The following is a 19,836-nucleotide window of genomic DNA, read 5'->3' as shown; positions in this document are numbered from 1 at the left end:
TAAATGTGGAATTTCTGAATATTAAGTACATTTGACGACACTAATCATTCTTTCCAAGCTCTACACTAAACAGATAAAATGTTTTCTGGTAAAAGTAAAAGCAGATGGATTTTAAAATGCAGTTATATAAATATAAATCCAAGTGAGCAATGTCACATCTCTACATGACAAACTCAAGGTTCACGATGTCTAAATAACTGCAGCATGAACTATTGCTCCTCTCTGTATCTGCCTAGTGTCATGAGCTGCCTAGCGCACACAACTCTGATGACAACATGCATATGGAAGGCATGAAGCAGTGTGCAATATGGAAACAATGTATAACGTACAGAATAGATTACGGAAAAAGATAATGAAAAGACAAGATTAAGACTTTGGGAAAAACGGAGGACAGGCTGTAGTATAAATCTAAGATCCTATCAAGATTTTAACTTTTACAACTAATTGGTAACTCAGTTCCCATATGTGTACTTTAATTACACACTTTTAATTAGCCTGTTCAGTTTCTCATTCACTTTTCCTCACCCACCATCCGAGGTCCACCGAGGCATAGTCCCTGATTCAAGAAGTACTGTAGACGCTGGCAGCAGACATACTGCCAGCAGCTTTGATGTACAAAGCAAAAATGTTGCAACTACCTTCTCGAGTGGAAAACAATAAATCAGCAAATTCATTGTTGACTTGCGAGTGAGGCAGACTCGTTTTAAAGACATCAACATTTTGCGCACACACACTCGACACCCACAACAACTGACAGCACCTAGCCAGCGTGCTGGGAAAGCCGCTAGCTGACAACGTCTTATCAGGTCTGATTAATGCGCTGGCAAGATGGATGAACAGTGAGATGTGCCAGTTTTATGACATTTTCTGGTTGCTTGTATTTTTTTCCCCACAATGATGCTTTTCATTTATAAAGGCATAAAAAAGCTACAGTATAGTTAGCTCAACAGAGAATACAAGTAAACACTTAGAATGTAGTGACAATTAGTTAACTTTTCTGTTCCTTTTGAGTACGTTCTGTGTCATCTGCTGTGCTGGGATTTGTCCATATGCCAGTACTGCTTATGAAAATCCACAAGTAGTAGTAACTTCTACACTGTAGGCTACTTGTGGCTAGGCTACTTGCTCTAAAGCCAAAAATGGCAATGCAATTAATACTTTTTTTTTGCACTTTTATTGTATTTGTACTGACAGGGTTTCAGTTCAAAATGCAATTAAACGCTGCATATAATCTTTGTTAAAGTATAGGTAGGCACAATTGTGCACCACACTGGATAACCATTATTTAATTCACTGTGAACAAAGCTTGCTAACAAACTACTGAAACCTGCATGTGTGTGTGTGTGTGTGTGTGTGTGTGTATGATGGGCTGCAGTCCTGTGGGTTATGTTATTAGCTGCTCGGTTAAAGAGAGCCGCATGGCTCAGGAGGGAGCCTTATTAATTGTTGTTTTCATGTCACCACTACTGCGTGCACTGGCTGATTTAATCAGTTAAATTCACAGCCAGGGGAGAGCCACAGAGTCCCATCCAGCATTAGCTACAGTGCAAGGGATTGAACTTCTAATACTCTCCAGCTTTCTTTGCTCCCTCTGCAAACTTCCATAGCTGGTTTCATTACTTTTTATAAGCTTTCTTGTTTTAATGTGTGGCTCTGAAAACAAAGTTTAGGCACTGCAGTAAAAGTACTTTACCCCCTTAAGGAAAGGGATAGGGTTTGCTGTTAACAAGACTAATGAGAGTAACTGACTTAAACCCAGAGATGTGGTAAATGGCAAGCACAGGCAAAATGCTAAAATTTTACAGTGAAATATATACACACACACACACACACACACACACACACACACACACACACCAGACATTGTGCTTTAAATGTTTCATACACCTGCTAGTATGACAGATCCCATTATTTTAATAGTATAATTAAAAATAAGTAAGTGTAATATTTTTAAGAATAAACATAATAATTCAATAGAATAAAGAATTTTATTGAAATGAATTACTCCCAAAAATAATTTACCATTTCACCATCACAAATTTAGAAAAGCTACAATTAAAAAAAAAACAACCCAAAAAACCTATTACCTAGAAAAAGAGAGTGAGCGAGCGAGAGAGAGGGAGAGAAAGGCGGTAGCTTTAACGAGGTGAGGCGATGAATCCTCTCCTTGTTAAGATAATTATGATCAGCCTCATTGTCAGAGCTAATACTTCACACAGGCTGTCTGTACGCTTTGACTACCACTTAGCCTGTGTAAGCCCACCATCATACATCATACAGCCCCGTGTGCATAAGTGTGTGCTCTCGAGCTTACACAAGTAGCGCATGTATGTGCTGAAACCTCCATTATCCGCAAAGATCCAGCCTATTGAACACAGAGGGGAGACATAGCAATATTTAGCTGGAGCAGAGGAAGCTCGGCACAGGGAGCGCAGGCAAGGACACTGGAGAGGAGACACTGACCCAGAGAGCAGCTTTGCCAGATCAATACACTAATACTGATGCAGACATAGTGATTGATAAACCACTGCTGACAACAGAGGGAAGAAAACTCTCGACCATTATTGGCTGAAATGTCAGTCACTCCTGCCAATGGTGTGCACTAGTGTCATGTTGGATATCCTCAGGCAGCACATGAAAAATGAAGAACAGCAGCCCGGGCTCTTTTACATGTGTTACACAGTCTCCCTCCTTGTGTCGGCTGAAGACGATAGGTCAAACACGGAGTTTGTCCAAGCCATTATAGAGCTATAAAGTAAAACAACCTTAAAGCCTCCTTTATTACTGAAATAGCAATAGAGATCAGAGGTCACATCCTTGCAGCTAGCACTGTAGTACTTAAAAGTTCCTGAGTCTAATGTATATTGAAACACATGCGCACACAAATCCCCTGAAAAGCTTGCGAGCCCTCACAGCTGCGGTCCACAGCTCAGGAGCCAATGTCCCCTCAAAGGTTGCATCAGTGCGATAGAAAAAAAGCAATGCACGCCTATTCTAAATGAAGGGCAAGAGCTGCAGAGTGACAGGCATACTGACATACTGTTCAGAGGGCAACAGATAAATGTTTGATGAATTGACCAATACTGTGGCCATGATGGCCCTCATATGTGCATAATGGACTATTCAGAGCACACTTCAGATTGCCTGCCAGGATAAGGTACTGTAATGAATGGTAAAAGGAACTGGACCTGAAAAAGCCGGCATGTGGACTGGCTTTAATAAACTTAATAAGAAAAGGTGAATGGAGGAGGGTTGGCTAGAGATGAAGGAAGAAGGCCGTAAAGCCATTCAGCCTTAAATAGTCAAAAAATATCCTGATGGTTCTTTCAACTCTGTATACTGCAATATATCTGTCAGTCTTTATGTGCAATTTAAAAATATCCATATTCCTAAACAATCCCTTTTTCCCACATCTCCCACTTTGATTGTATTATCTAACACTTTCCATTACAAATCTACTTATTTCAAGAGAGATGTTGAAATTTCATTAGATAACTGCACCTCCTTGATAACTGACATTAAAGAAATTTATTTCAATGAAAAAGTGAGAAGGAGAAGATTTGCTTTATTTAGTTTTAGAGACATTTGAAATTTGTGATTCATGCAAAAAAAGTAAAAGCAAATATGACACCAGATGAATCCACAAAGCTAATATTAGCACAAGTGTAAAGAGTGTAAAAGGTGCGAAAGAAATATGTAACCTATTAATACAACAAGTCTCTATTAGTTCAGCATAGCTGTATTTCGTTACTCAAGTCCGCAACGGAAACACAAACACGAGTAAACCGCCTAAAATACCAAAAATAAAGCGTCAAAACAGTGCTGGGATTAGCTCGTGATAAATAAGATGACATTATCTGTAAAGCAAATTAATGCCCTGCAACCCCTCGAGCCCCCCTACCACCTCCACACTGCGCTGATCAGGTCTCTTCCAGCGCTCTCCCCTCCAGCTACAGTTTATGGTCTATACGTGGCTCTGCACACGCACCTCTGATGGGGATGGTGAATTAGGCTGTCATTATCTGTCTCTATCTCCCCCCCAAAGCTCTCGCCAACCCCTGTCTTGCTCACATGCAGACAGTCACTGCTCAGTGTGGCACTCCTCTCTCTCTGTATTGCAAGGCCTCAGGTGGCAGTCATTTAAAGATCACACATTCAGGACACACGTAGCCTTCCCTTGAATGCATGTCAATTCACACATGGAAAGGGGATTACAAGTCTCCTCCCAGGCAGCTGCAAATTACTATTAATGGCAATGCAAATCATTAGAGTACATTTGGCGCCGCCAGCAAATCTCTTCTTTATGTGGGCTCACTCTTAATCTGTTTTGAATATTGCACTATGCTTGCTCCTGATATGTGTGTGAAAGCATCGGGAGCTACAAAGCTGTCAATTGATAGTGGCATGATAGAGTGAACTTTACCGAGGGTTACATCATTTGCTAAAACAAACACATATTTTTAGAGAGCAGAAACCTGTGAAACATAATTATCAAAGTTCTTTTTTGATAGAGATGTTAAATATCAACCCTTGTTACTTTGCTTTACATGAGATTATTAAGTGAGAAGTGCAGATACAGTTGTTGTAAATGTCTAGACCACGGCGCATTTGTCTGAAATTTTAAAGCTGCTAATACCACCGTGGCTCCAACAGTGTCTGAGTTATAGACTACCCCTGTGGATATTCCCGCTGAGCGTGTGAGGTTAATATTCTCTCTCAATGTCATTAGGGCTGGCAGAGGGGCTGAGAGCACTGTGAATCAGACGGGGAGTGATCCTGTCAGTTCGCACACACATTCTCACGCACGCACGCACACATGCAAAGACCCAGGGCCTACAAAATCAAAACCACAGTACTGAGGTCAGCATCACCTGGCCTCACCGACTCCCCTTGCTGATTAATGACCCTGGACCAGCCCTTTTCCGAGGGATAAGAGCTTGACAGACATTCCTGTCTGGCCCAACCTCATAAGCCTCGCTTGACCCCAGTTTGGCACGGGATGAAGTCTAAGCTCTAACAACGACCTAATAGAGAGGTAGAAGAGAGTCGCCCATTTGAAATTGAGAGCTGACACAAAGACAGGTGTTCCCTCGTGTGCGGCAACAAATTGTACACCGTGAATTGCGTCATAAGTGCAAAATACATCATCAGAGCCCAAGCTGCACCTCCCTCCTCACAGTACCTGGACCGTGCTCACAACACGGCCCATGCATCTTGTGAATGTTTGTATTAAAAGATTAGTTGTCTATCCACATGACAAATACCCTCCCTTCTCAGTGAACGGGAACTGGAAATCAATTCACTGATGGCATCGCAGTCAGTGAGGACATCAATGCGGCACAAACAAGCACGCGCAATCTCTCATGCATGCCCCATTTGGCTCACATGTTGGTGTGTACATAAAACATTAAAAAAAGCCTCCCATAATAATTATATTTCCCATAAGCATTGATTTTATTATTATTTTTATTAAATAAAATAATACACATCCATTTATTTTAAATATAAGGAATATTAACTGGAAATGAACTTGTAATAAAATAAGCTGTAAAAAATAACATTAAATAATGGATGGTGCGATTTGTGAGGAAGAATCCCTCAGTGCTGTGTCTGCCTGTACACTCTGTCATTACAGTGTTCAGGCTCAGTGCTTGTCAACATTTCCCTGAGAGGGGGAGCCATCCCGCATTACGTTAGAGTGAGTTCAACTGTCAACTGCCAGCCATTTGTATGCCTCAGCATCCACCTAATAGCAAATAATCACTACCCCGCGCTCTCTTCATGGCAAATGATCGATGTTGTCTTGATGTCTGATGGATGACCCTGCCAGAGTGATGTCCAGGCATGCATTAAAAACCACCTCTATGAAAAGCCTGTCAGTCTGATAAAGGGGGTGCACGCAAAATCCCGTGCATGTGCGCACACTGCCGCTCAGGAAACGCATGCACGCAGATAAAGCAGAAAATGAACAGAGTGAGGAGAAGTCGTGATTCAACTGAACAATAAAGCAAAACGAGAAAAAAAAAAGAGGAAAGGCTAAAGTTAATTTCTTTATATTAGCGGTGAATTTTATAATGCGACGGGACCTGTGGTGTGATTGGTAGACAGCATTACCAGAGGTAGACTACTCAAGTACCACCTGGGATGCTTTTTCTCCTCTCACCCTCTCTCGAACACACAAACAGCTCCCTATTACCCCTCAGTGTTCAGATTAAAATGCACAGCACCACAATCTTTGATCTCCCACTTGCTGACACAAATCCTTTCAAGCCTCAACATTTTCCTGCAAAGGTAATTAGTGCTAATTAAAAAGTTTTCGAAAGCAGTCTACGGCTGCTGTTGATGCTGCCGCTGCTGGTGCTCAGGCTTGCCCTCCGTCAGATTACCCATCTACCCCCTCCCCGGGTCTTGCGGATGTGTGTGTCAGCCGTGTTCCTGCCTCTTTTCTGTAAAGAATCCCACAAATAGACAACGCTATTCAGCCTAGAAGATTTGAAGTAGCAGGATGAAATCTGGAAGCCCAGTAAGGGGTCTAAAGTGGTGGTTCCCCCACCCTCCTCGTACAAAACTATGCTCTGCTGGAGAACATGTAATGACACATTAACAAATAGAAATCTAACAAATGGAACAGGTGTAGTCTTTAATTGGAATATCCTAGCTTGTGGGGCTAAAACATGGAGTAATTAACTTGATAAGGGATTCAATTTGTTGCAGAGAAACATATTATTCAGCATAGGCTGTGATTTGCATAATGATAACAAATACCAAAACCCTGAATTCTTACAGCTTCCTGAATAAACACGCTAGCGATGAAATAATTTTATGTTTGCTGGGATTCTGATAATTCGAGATAAAGATTCAACTTGAGCAGTCCGACAGTGCTATCATTCACTCATTCGCCTGCCTGCCTTATTGCTTTCATCAAGCCATTATTATGATATAATTAGCTGCCTTTCTAGCATATTATTAAGTGGCTCGCTGAATGTCAGGTACAGCAGCGTCGCAGAAATGACACACACACACACACAAAAAGCAATGTCGTTGCACAGTGTTTCAAAAAGATAATTACATAATCTCAGCATGGAGAGCAAGCAGAAAAGTGATAATTAGACAAGTATTCCTGCCAATTAAAGTATCAAGCCTTGTGTGTGTGTTTTTTTTCTATGTGATACAGAGCTTTCTGCAGTTCCATGCGACATGTGACAGGATTATAGTGTTATTGTAAAATTCATCATTATAAGTACGTGTTCTCAGTGCAGCTTGCGGCTCTGTTTACTAGAAGCTGTGAGGTTTTTAAAGACTTGAGTTGAGTAACAATAAAAGCCAGGAGTAGGTTTGGCTTCAAACCTATTAATAGGCTTCGTGATTGACATGGATGTGTACTAACAAGAAAAAAAATTATAAATAAATAACAACAAAAGTTACTGATTTGACCTTTGGGATAGTTCTTTCTTTCGTCAATGTTGTGTGTGTGTGTGTTTTTTGTCTTGTCTTACACCACAAAAAGAGATAATAGAAGATGTCACCGCACAAGGCTGCCTGAAATGGAATGCCATCATTTTAATTTAAATGTTACATCCTCTGTGACATCGCTGTCGATGCATAATTGGCACCGAATCCCAGTTTGGATGTACATATTTATCATTCAGCGTGAGACATTCAAAGATACCGACAGATATGCTACTTTGATGGGATGACAGTCAGGTGTGTGTGTGTGTGTGTGTGTGTGTGGGGGGAATGTAACGGCAAATCAACTGTCACGCTGTCATTTAATGTTTTTGTCATAACTTTGCACATAAACACGCAAGATTAGAAATAGCAAACGAGCTGTAGGCCGGAATCAGCGTTCTTGCTCCAGAATTGTGTAAAACAGGTCAATTTGATCCACGCACAAATAGATTAAACAACACAGACATTTTTTTTTAAAAGAACCAAAAACATAGTAAACGATGGGCACTTTTTTCCGAGAAGGTTGCAACAAACTTCACGCTGTGTATGTTTAATTATCTGTCAAAAACCAGAACATTTTAAAATCAGTGCACACACATTAAAAGACTTGCTTGCTGTATATGCAGGAAACACTTGTAATCTTGCAAAAGGGGGCAGGTATTTAAAAACTAACAGCACAGAACTTTTAGCCTCCCCCTTTTGGCCCTGGGTGTAACTACACAGACACTGTCTCCGTACGGATTTTCCACCATATGCTCCATCTTACTCCTAACTGCCGTAGCCTACTCCACAGATCCACTCTTCACCTCTGGCAAACTAATCATTGTCAGCTGGCATAAACATTTTTACCAGTGTTGCCATAGGCACCAGATTTACTACTCTGGCATATTGCAAAACACAGAGATATTTATCTGAAGTTGATAAGCTTAATCGGTGTTGCGTGAACTTGTTTGGCAAAGGGCTTGTAGACTTTCATTTACATGTCAAAGTAACGCAAACCACCTCAAACACAAAACGTAGTGGTCCATGTGCACGCACTGGAAACAACTTCAGCAATGCAACTTTCTGAGGATGAAAAAAAAAGAAAAGAAATAAAAGATCTCTCGCTCTCTCCTTTCTCCACACCGTCTCCCCTCCTCGTCTCGCCTCTCTCTGTGTCTTACCGCTGGCCCATTACCTTTACTGAGTGAGGCTCATTAAAGAAGGCAAGTTGAGTCAAATCTTTCTGTAATTCAGCAGAGGTGAATTGCTGTCAACATCATTAACCGTCATTTCTCCAACTCACTTCAGTACTTATGAAGTGTTCTTTATTGTGTAATGATCCAAATCTCTTCTCTAAATCGCCCCTCTTCAAAGGCCCTGGAGGACATACCACCCATGCAGCCGCCTGACATGCTACAGGGCCAGATTAAACATGGCTCCATCAGTGTGTTCCGCTTTGTAGCTGAACACATCCGGCATTTCATCCTGCACTGCAGCGAGAAAGGTGCGTTTCGCAAAAGGTAACGGCAAAAGAAGCAGAAAGGTGATTTCGCTCTTATATGCAAAGAGCTTCTACTGACACTGCTTCGCTTTACTTGGATTTTCTGCATTACATGACCTAAATTCTGCCAAAAACCTTCTTACCTCTCTTTCTGTTTCTCAATACTGTTTACAGATAGTTCAGTGATCTCATAGGGCTATTGGCCAGACTGGCTCCATGGCTAATTACAGTGAGAGCTGCCCTGCTTGTCATGCTAGATGTCCTCTGAGTCCTGTCTTAAAAGAAGCTTCCTTTGTGCCTCCGCCATTGTGTGTCCCCCAGTGCTCAGTGTCATGCTATGCAATGTCTTCCAGGCCTTGTGTTGGGGAAAGCCTCTTTTGTGCAGCCACCATTGTGTGTCCTAGTGCTGAACCCCCTGCTAGGTAGGAACACAGACAAAGTGCAGCAGGGGAATGCTTCTCAGAGACCTAAGACCTACAGTAAATCTTCAAACAATTTAAACAAACAAAAACGGCCGCTGTGGTGTGGTGTGAGTAGACAAGGAAAAGCAGATGAATAAGCAACATCAATTACTGGGGCTTTGACCTGCAAGCCCCCACACCATGGCACACATTTCACACCAAATCGCCCCAGATTGAAGTTGACACTGCTGGAGTGGAAACACTGACCCCTTACAAAGCTAGAGCTTCAAACTTAAGAGCAGAGAAAGGCAGGGGGCATTGACAACCTATATATACCAAGGCCAACATATGGGACAAGGAGGAGGGATATGAAGAAAAAACGCACACACGTACACATACACACACACACGCATAATAGGTCCTAGTTTGTTTTAAAGTGAGACAAAATGGCTCAATTTGTGCACTCAGGCCATGGAATTGGCCCAGCTGAGATACAAGAGGAACATGCGAGGGGACAACCGCATCAGGCCACTGATAAGGAGCCTATGAGAGGAACAAAGCCGGATGTCCAACAGGCTTACCAGTGAACCTGAGCAGGACTGGAGCCTCTTTAAAGCTTGTTTTAGCCTTCCAGCTTTACCCCCGAAAAGTGCCGCTTCTCCTGAGGCCTTTTTACTCCAGCACATAAAGCTCGCCTCTACTTTGTAAGCCTGGACAAAAGGGAAAATAAACACATGGCTCACATTTGTTCAACACACAGTAAACTGTTGTCATGAAAAGTCCCATAAAGAGAGAGAGAAAAAAGAGAGATACCACTTTAAGTTTTACCTCTTATTTAAAAGAACCTATTTTCATTATTATTTCTGATTGATACAAGAAAAAAAGGTGTAACCAGAGGTGAGAAAGATCACACGGCTCCGTCACAGTTTGTCAATACGGCGTTAACTAATCTAATAACAAACGGCTCCGGAAAAACATGCAGAAAATGAGGAGCAGTCGTGCAGCCGAAGACCAGCACACTGACACATTTGGGGGCATCAGGCACTAGATAGAGACAGTCCTAACAATCTCCCAATTAGCCAGAGGGGAAGCAGAAAATATGTCTCGGGTTCATGGAGCAAAGCGTGAAACTTAATAATATGACATGGCATATGAAAACACAGCATGTCTTTTTATAGCCACATGTGAAAATGAAGCAAAAATTAAGGAGGAGGAAAAGGTGCGTGTCTTTTCACTAAAAAAGAAATGTTTCATGGCGTTTCTGTTTTATAGTAGATCGCAGGAACAGCAACAGATGCAACAAATATTACAAAAAAGACAAGAAGAGAGACAGTGAAGCATTTATTATGAGGGTGAGTGTTTAATCTAAATGAGCTTGAAACCAGTCAAGTGCTTGCAAAACTTTACCTTCACACATAACAGTATCTTTGAAAACACCTTCTTTTATTTGGTTCGTAAAACTATGAAAAGTATCTTCTCAGCCTGCAGTAAAGCACAACTAAATGGCAACAGTAAGATAAAACAAGAAGACCCAAAGGTGAAAATACACATTACACATTACATTCCTACTCCAGATAATTTCCAGTTTAATAATATGAACATTATGGGAGTCATTAGCAAATTTAATGAAAACCTAAAACCAATTTTGCCTCCGTGCAACCATGACAAATTGACAGACAGATTAGGCAGTCTGTCAGACGGGCCAAAGCGTTGTTCGCTAAGAATATCAACTCCAGACATTATCGCAAACTATTTAACCCATCTAAAAGCTCTATCTGCTCCACTAATGTATAGGGCTTATGCGTGAGGACCTATTTTAAACAATGGAGGCCCCTCGCTACCACCCTACTCCAGGCTCACAGACATTCAAACGGGATTATAATGGAGGCTATGCCAGTCAGTCAGTCAGCAGTCTTTGCAAATGGAAATCCACAGAAAGGTGGAGATGGGAATCATTTTATCTAGTTGACACACATTACAACAGAGAATTTCAAAAGAGTAAGATGGAAGCTCTCAGGTCAATTATGGTGTCAAGGCTGTCATCTCGCAATGAAATATATACCTTTGAAGAACACTTTACTCGAGGGATGGGGTAAAAAGGATGGGAAGATGTACTGTTTAACCCAGAGACCATATAAGAATATCAGAGATGATGGAGTAAAACGTGGCATGATAATGGACCATTTTCGCTGAGCACACTTTGTCAAGGGGGACAGACTACACCCACTTTCTGAAGGGTGGCATCAAGGAATATTATTTTGGTGACTGCAGCTGATTAATGGCACGGGCTGAAACAAGGTGCTTGGTCATTAACAGTTATTACGATAATAGGCAGAGGTAATTTATGTGTTTTAACCAGAAACAATGTGGCTTTCTAGGATTTTAACTTTCCAACAAAGCCGTATCAAATTAATGGTCAATCTAAACCCTTTGAAAATAATAATAATTTTGAAAAAACATAAAACAACACCACTTTAAATAACAAATGTTTTAAATCTGCAAATGGAAAACTTTGCTTCTCCAGTCCCTTTTTATTCTAGCCTCCAAATGTAAATGTCCTCACCCTCTGTTCAAGATATAAAATACTAACCTTCAGACAGTGAATGACAGAGGGAATTATGGGTAATTGTAGTGTCAAAAAGGGAGACAGCTGTATGATGAGATTCTGTGTCATTTAGACAATCAGAAACTTAAGAGGCAGTGTGACACATTTCTCCCCCTCCATTCGACAGGGCTCCTGACATGGCTGGTGATAATTTCCAGAAGAGAGAAAAAGAGACAGAAAAAAGTGAGTGGAGAGAGCACAAATGAAAATGGAAGTCACTGAGAGAAAGGTGTGATTTTTCCTCTTCCATATGCAGCGTGGGCCAAGTGATAGCCTGTGTGCTGCATTCATTGCTAGAATCAAGACGAAATATCCCCTTACATGTCAACCTGCCAGCTAGATAAGAGGTGTCTGAAACTCTGTATGAGATTAATACTTCCCAGCTAGAAATGACACAGGATGTGAGGAGGGTGGCGGGGGAGATTTTTGATCCCCGTGTGGTGAAGCCACTTCAACAACAGTACGAGATCTACCACCTGAAAACTACACGCCTCCTGCTAAGGTCAGAAATGTACGTGGCCAAGTATTAATGTGAAAAAAATATGCCTTAAAGTATATCTGAACCCACAAATGGAGCATAAGCATAGTTGTCAGTTTTTACACGTTCACTCGGGCCATAACGAAGAGGAGATAAATGAAAAGGATGCAGTGCCTGTCAACATAATGTATTCAATAAAAGCAACATTGTCTGCTTTGTCACATTTCAAAAGTGGTGATGTGTAATTACTGTTATTTGCAGAAATAGCCTTCATTACCATCAGTGAGGGCTCTTCCAATCTGGAAAGCTCAACATCCTTCTAATGAAAATATGCTAGAACACACAATATGGAACAAAAAAAAATATGCAAGGTTAATACATCTCCATTATATACAGGAATAAATGTGATGATCTGGTCTGCTTATAGTCAATAAAGTATGCAACAGTAATGCTGTTGATAAGAAAAGAAGAACTATTCATTACAATACCCATCTAAAACAATGTCAAAAAGATTAAACACTACCAGTCAAAAGTCTGGGGACAAAGTGAGTAAGATGATGAAATATTCATATTTAAGATCATGCTAAACATTATATAAATACTAAAGTATATCAAGATTCAAATTGGAGTTCCTAACAACATTATCTAACATATTAACTCAATTAGACTAATAGACTTAAGAATTATTTTAAATTGCTTAAGATTTCTGACTTAAGCCTGATTTAGCTCATGAATGTGTTACAGAGGTTACATAAGGCACCTTCGAGGTACAATAAAGGTGCAGCAATTATGGATTTGGCCTAATGGGGAATTAGGCCAAATATGGTGCATGAAGCAGAAGCTTTGAATTCAGGGTACTTGTGCATCATTATTGTAAGTGTGCTACAAGCCCTGCGGTCAGGCAGTGCCTAAAGGGCCCATTATTCCTGTCGTTTGCTGCATGTCAAAAGTGACATCACATCTGCTAGAGGAGGCTCGTATGGGTTCAGCTGGGTTGAAAACACAAGTGTATGACTGTGTTGAATTTTACCACCATTTCACTGACATATCAGTGCAGAAGCTCAGCGATAACCAGGTTATTAAGAGGGAGATGCTCCAATGCTTAAAAAGAGATTTTACTGAGAAAAATATTTCTTTGATTTCTGTTTCAGTTTCTTTTGCTTCTCTACAATCAGTGATGTGGAGGTTTTTGCTAAGTGACACCTAGCTTGTAGGAGAATACTGGAGTTGGTAAAAGCCCTCGGAGCTAGTATCAATGGTGACGAGGTTGTGGTGACTTCACTTTGTAAAAAGGATACCACTGATTGACTTCACCAAATCGCTTCCTTGTGTTGGATACCCTTTTATTGTTGAGCATCACTCTGCACACCTGACTGTCCCAACTATTACAAGCTAACATAATAATCTTAGCTAGCTAGATGAACAGTAGGTACCAAAAGAAACCTTCATTGTGACATCTGATGCTCATTTAAGTCAAAAAGAGTAAAAAAAAAATCAGACTCCAATTAACCATCACAAAAACACCTCTACCTTTCATGCCTTTATTCACCACAGTAAATAATCCCTCACAGTGCAAACTGGAAACAGTAAGCAAACTCACACAATAATTTCTCTTTGGTTTTGTTTTTCCAGCAGGAACAAACTTAATCTGCTTATGAGTCTTGTACAATGGCAAGAGCAAATGTGAAATATAACCTATTAGAACACCGATATTATTCACCAATATTTTTGTCATATCTTAATTGACCAGTCTTTTTTAGTTGGATTAAAGTCAATGGAATCATTTGGCAGTGTTTTCCAGATGAAAGCATTTACTTGGTTGATCCGCCCAAATCTAATAACAGCCCCCAAATATATTTGGTGAGTTTTTCTGTCAGGCGGAAAAACTCTTTAGGGATGGAAATGATAAGAATTTAGCAATTCCAATTACGTTATCGGTATCACTTATCGATCATCTTATCAGTTCTCACTGGGTTCTCATTGGCTCTACTTTGAGTCACCATCATCTCTAAGCAGCATATCAAAAACATAAAATTTTTGAAAATTAATTGCATGCTGTGCGGTCAAATGTTTGTGTAAGTTGTTGGTATTTCCCCTCTCACAGAAAACTTTTATTAAATGTGATGCAGTACATTACTTAATTAATCCCTGGAGACAGTAATTCATTAGACTACTCATTACATTACTTTTGTTTTACTCTGTAAAATGACCTGAAATGGACTGTCATATAATAAAAGCAGTTAATAGTATAAACCTTAGGCTACAGTGCCACAGACAAAGCAACAAGGAGACTTCAAAGCGATCGCCACAGGAGAAACATGAACAGGTAGAAATGAAGGCTACAGCCTGACTGCTCATCACTGCCTCTGTTACCTGTTGAAGATCAGAGTCTGGCTGCTGGGCTGAGGTCAGCAGACACTCAGTTTTAACATCACTCTGGGTTCTTGGCTAGCTTAGTGTTAGCCTGCTGTCAGTGCAAATACTTGCAAAGAGTTGAAGTTGCGTTAGTAGCATAATGCAGTTGTTTCTGTCCTGGATGCAATTTTGACTTTACCGTTGCATTTTTGAGTTTTTTTTACAATAAAAAGAAAAAGAAATTCCATATAGATGCCGTAAATAGCGCCACTATATTCCTGATCCAGTGCACAAACTGAACATAGCTGCTTGTAGCACAAGTGTAGGTGGAAACGATGAGGGGAATCAATAGGCAAGCAGACGAACAATTAGGAACTGGTTCTCCACAAGAACTGGTTCTTGAGTCCCATCCCTATTGCTCTTGTTGTTAAAAATAAGCCACAACTAACTGGCTACCACTTGCACTTTTCTTTACAAGTTGGCTTACATGCTTACATGTTGGTGTTGGGGTGATCAAGTCTTGACCAGTGATGGTACAGACTCTAATGCCACTATCTTGGATGGTACTTTGACCTGAAGGAGCTTTGTAACCAGAACCTGCAGCAGATTCATGTCCAGCTATGTTGAGCTCACTGACAAAGCAAAACAAGGATGACCGCTGATAGCTGAAATGTAATTATTATTTAACTGTTAAGCAAAATAACTTCATGATGCTTCAACTGTGAAGTTTTGATGTTTCTATGCAGTACCCATGGTGTGATTTTTTGCTATAATGGGAAAGTAGCAGCTGTCTTGAATTTTCATCTTTTAAACACAGTTTGTCATAATGGGGACTGATGAGCAGCCAGGTTTTTAACACGCTGTTGTGGCCTTTTCCATCATTATGCATCTCATAATGGCCCTCCTCAGGTCTTTATATGCTTTTATTTATAACAAGAGGAACCTATGGAAGCTACAGCCCTACAGCTCCCTAAGTTGAACTCCAAGTAGGGCATTAGCACAGAGATTCACAAACTTTATCCAGCCAGAAGTGAGGTCGGGTCAGATCAGGTTGAACTCCAAAGTTTAACCTGATCTTCCATCTAAACAAATTCATCTTTACATTTTATAACAATTAAAGTTACATAACATTCATCATAACATTGTTGGCTTCCTTGAGGTTTAGCAAACATGTTGAATACATTTCCTGATTGTTATTAAATATACATATACATTTCTTCATAAGTCATACTGCTCTTTACCTTTATAATCCTAGTAAAAGCATATAAAGCAAAACAACAACAAGAAACCCTAAAAACAGACGCAGTGCTGACTATCAACCCCAAACCTGAAATCATACATAAAGTGCTGGAGCGAAAAGACAGATAATGCTCTGAGTAGAGAGAAACGGAGAGAGAGAGAAAGTCCTTCTTCCTTTGCTCCCCGTTTCATTCCCTCCTATTTTTCCTTCCCTCTATTCTGCAGTTGTGTGTCCTGACCTTGCAGCTTCTATGGCCCATCCATCTTGGGCTGCTTAGCCATTTCGCTGGCTTCATACTGCGCAGATTAACACAATTCATCACCACAATCATCCTCCATTCATCACCCTTTCCAATGAATGTTTTGACATCCAGTTAATTTTCTGCTGATGATTTATCAAATTATAATTACCATGCTCTGAAGGGCTCATTTATTATGTTGATACATGATAATGATGCCAAAGTGGATTGAATTTTAAGTAAGTTCTCCCTGCGATTATAACATATGCGTTATTGTGAATAATGCTGTGCGATTTGATTCTTTATGGCCTGGAAATTCCTGAGACAGACTTAATGTTACAAAAATCAATGCTTAAAAAAAGACAAAGTGAGACTGTTAATTCAATTTTTTTACAGAACAAATTGTTTGGCTGGGGTGCAGCAAGCATGAAAAAGTTCAATTAGATTCAGAGCTCCCATCTTAGATGCTCAGTAATTAAAGAGTGCACTAATTCAATCAGGGGTACGACTCAGGCAGAGGGAGTTAGGCTGTTTCTTAATAGGTTATAGGTTATTTCTCACATACTGCCCACATAGGCACTTCATTAGCCTTCTACTTTACAATTCACTCAGCTTTTCAGCCTCATTATTATCCAGGTTTATTAAAATCCAATGGGTGCCTATCTGTTTCTATTACTGAAGAGCTGACCAGCCTAATGCACTGGGTCACTGTTAAGGGCAAACACACCAACTGCTGTATATGAGCAGTAAAAGAGGAATAGTAATGGCTAGTAGAAATATGTGTTTTTTTCCCCCTTTATCTGCATTAGCAAACGGTGATGGGAGCATAACTAGGCCAGTGTGACCTTAGAAACGCTTAAACGCTCATCCAGTTGCACTCAACAATAACCTTTCTATATATGATAGATGATTAAGTCTCTTTAGACACAGCACTGAATTCAGCAGGGCAAATTAGATTTCACATGGTCGGCTGTTTCCCTCCCTTTTTGTCACTTTCACTTTTTTTTGCAAGTTTTACACATACACTAGTATTTGATCCTTTGACCCATGTTTAGACACAAGCTAAATCACTGGTCAAAAGATGGAGGTGGTTTGCGCAGAGCTGCAGTGCATTCTGGGGCGCAGGCAACCAGCTCAGGGAGATGAGGGCTTAGGAGGTGTTAAAGGTTATTGAATGCTGGAGAATTCTCCTGGCGGCAGAAGCATTGTTTACAGCTATCTATTTTTTTGACTCTTTGCCCTTGGGCTGTGGCCCATAAACAGAGCCGCTATCCCCGACACCCCAGCTAGTGGAGAGTGCAGAGCATAATTGTGAGTCCCCCTTGGATGTCCCAAAAGTGAAAGATGTGTCTGGTAAGTGAGAGAGGTCAAACACGAGCATGGATATTTATTACATGCACTGCAACCAGATGGAGGCGGCCCATCCATCAAGCAGAGCTGTCACGCTGGTCACAAACGTTTCCCATAAAGACACCCCCCACCACTACCTCCACCCACCCTCCTCTCTGCCTCTCGCTTTTGCTCTGTGAAAACATGAGGTCCACCCGCATGGGAGGAAAGTGAGAGGAGAGGAGTGTGAAAGTGCAAGGAGACTTGTTTTGCTAAATTTTGGACTTTAAGAAGAAGCCTTTCTGTGTCTTTACTTGCTGCAACATTTTTCTCTCATTTCTCTCTTTGCTGCTACTTTTTTTTGCTTTCTGGAGTGACCTATTTTTAAGCAATAACTGCAATCAATACTGATGTGAACGATGGTTCAGGTTTTTTTTTTTTTTTTTTTTTTTTTACAAAGGGCAGGATAAGAAGGCATGTATTGAGGCAACAGGAAGATACCGAATGAGTAGCAGGGGGGAGAAGTGGAAGGCCGTTTCTGACACTTGCTCCCTTATTCATCAGATTCTCATAGGCCCGTCGGTGACAATGAAAAGATTTCACAATACAGCCACGGCAGAAACTCATTCTGGCCCTCATCCATCATGCTCAGCCCGCTAGCCGTTTCACTGACCTAATCTGTGATGCCTCGCTGCCTGCACCCTGTTCCTTGAAGGCAGGCTTCATTACTGTGAGAGAGAGCAGGAGATAGAGGCCAGGGGCCAAGGGCCTAGAGAAAAGGGCCGTGGTAGTCAAATACATACAGAGACTTAAGGTACATAAAACACTGAGACAGCCAACTGTCACAATCGCCCACTTCCTACAGTAAACACAACTGCAGCACACACTTTATTTGATTTGAGAACCTTTGGAAAAAAGTAAAAAAACATGGCTGAGCAGTAGGGTGCAACTGCCGGACAATTTATTCTGATTAGTTTTGAAAACAGAATCTCACTGTCATGGAAATGTCCACCTAACATCCTAGCAGCCTTCTTGCCATCCATCAATCAAATGATTAGGCAGCTTGTTACTGTCACAAACAATTTCCAAGTCAATGACTGACAGAACTTGAATCAGATATGCCAAATTCATACTGGCAGTTAAGCAGAGTTTGTCTGAGTTGGAATTACTGCAGTAGAAAAAAAGACACCTCCTTTTCTTTTTCCATAGTAACACTTGTTCTAACTTTACCCATAACATCCATCCACAGTGTGTCGTGCTCCCTGATATGGGCTGTTGAGTGTTACTTAACCAAAAGGGGGTTGGACAGAGGGAGGCTGTCAACCGGACCCTTGACCAACTATTACGGCGCTTTATTCCCTAAACTCATGCTCTTGGTCTCAGGCCAAATTGGACTAACAGCTACCCCTCTTATGCCACTACTTCTCTCTCCACATTGCTCCTAACTCCTCAAAACGTATCCCCCAAAATAATTTGCAAATCACTGTTGTCATTTCATGATTCCAAATCCAAGAGTTTGGAGTGTGCCTGCAAATCATTATAAGAAGAAGGTAGGAATTACAATTATTATTTATTACTGTCAATTTCTGTTGGGTTGGCATGTTAATACTGGTTAGCTATCTAGATATCATTAAGGATAATATATGGTAAGGTTTTATTGTAAGAATTTCAGATCTGTTACCTCCAGTAATTTCTCTTCCAGAGACTGCCCGTGCAACACCCTCAACCTCTGGATCACAATTTTTAATTGTGAGATGATTGCACAGGTCACCTGTTGGAAGCACTCTGTCTGCAAGCAATCACCATCTGACCAGAATAACTCTCAGATAGACTGGTGAAGGTCTGCAAATAACTATCATCTAATTTCTAAATCCAAAGACTGCCAACTTGTTGCAATCAATAGGAGCATCACTGAGCACAACACCTCTGCAGCACATCTCTTTGATTCAATTCAGCTGGTTGCCAACTGGTTGTATTCTGTTTATATTCCTATATAAAAGCAAGGTTGCCAAGCACCTACGTATGTCTTTTTTTTCAGCAGAGTTGCAGCTTTTGCCAGTTTACCACAGTTAATCACAGCATTATCACAAAGAGATTGCATGTAATTGACAGCTTGACCCCATTCAACCCCAAACTGACTACATCGCCATCTTGACACACCAAAGTCTCTTTGAAGAAGCGACCACATTAATAAGTATTCTGATTCTGAAGCTGGCAACTGACTGGGAGTGACCTTGTCATCATCATAAAAACAACTA

General features: G+C 40.8%; 1 protein-coding gene across 1 annotated transcript in view; it reads right to left on the bottom strand.

The window, feature by feature from the left end:
• Positions 1–19,836, bottom strand: part of lrmda (leucine rich melanocyte differentiation associated) — a 205,725-nt gene that overhangs the window by 70,313 nt on the left and 115,576 nt on the right. The gene's annotated exons all lie outside the window — the stretch shown is intronic.

The sequence above is a fragment of the Oreochromis niloticus genome, linkage group LG13 (assembly GCF_001858045.2).
Source record: "Oreochromis niloticus isolate F11D_XX linkage group LG13, O_niloticus_UMD_NMBU, whole genome shotgun sequence".
NCBI lineage: Eukaryota > Metazoa > Chordata > Actinopteri > Cichliformes > Cichlidae > Oreochromis > Oreochromis niloticus.
The sequence above is the reverse complement of the archived record's forward strand: the minus strand, read 5'-3'. Positions and strand labels throughout refer to the sequence as shown.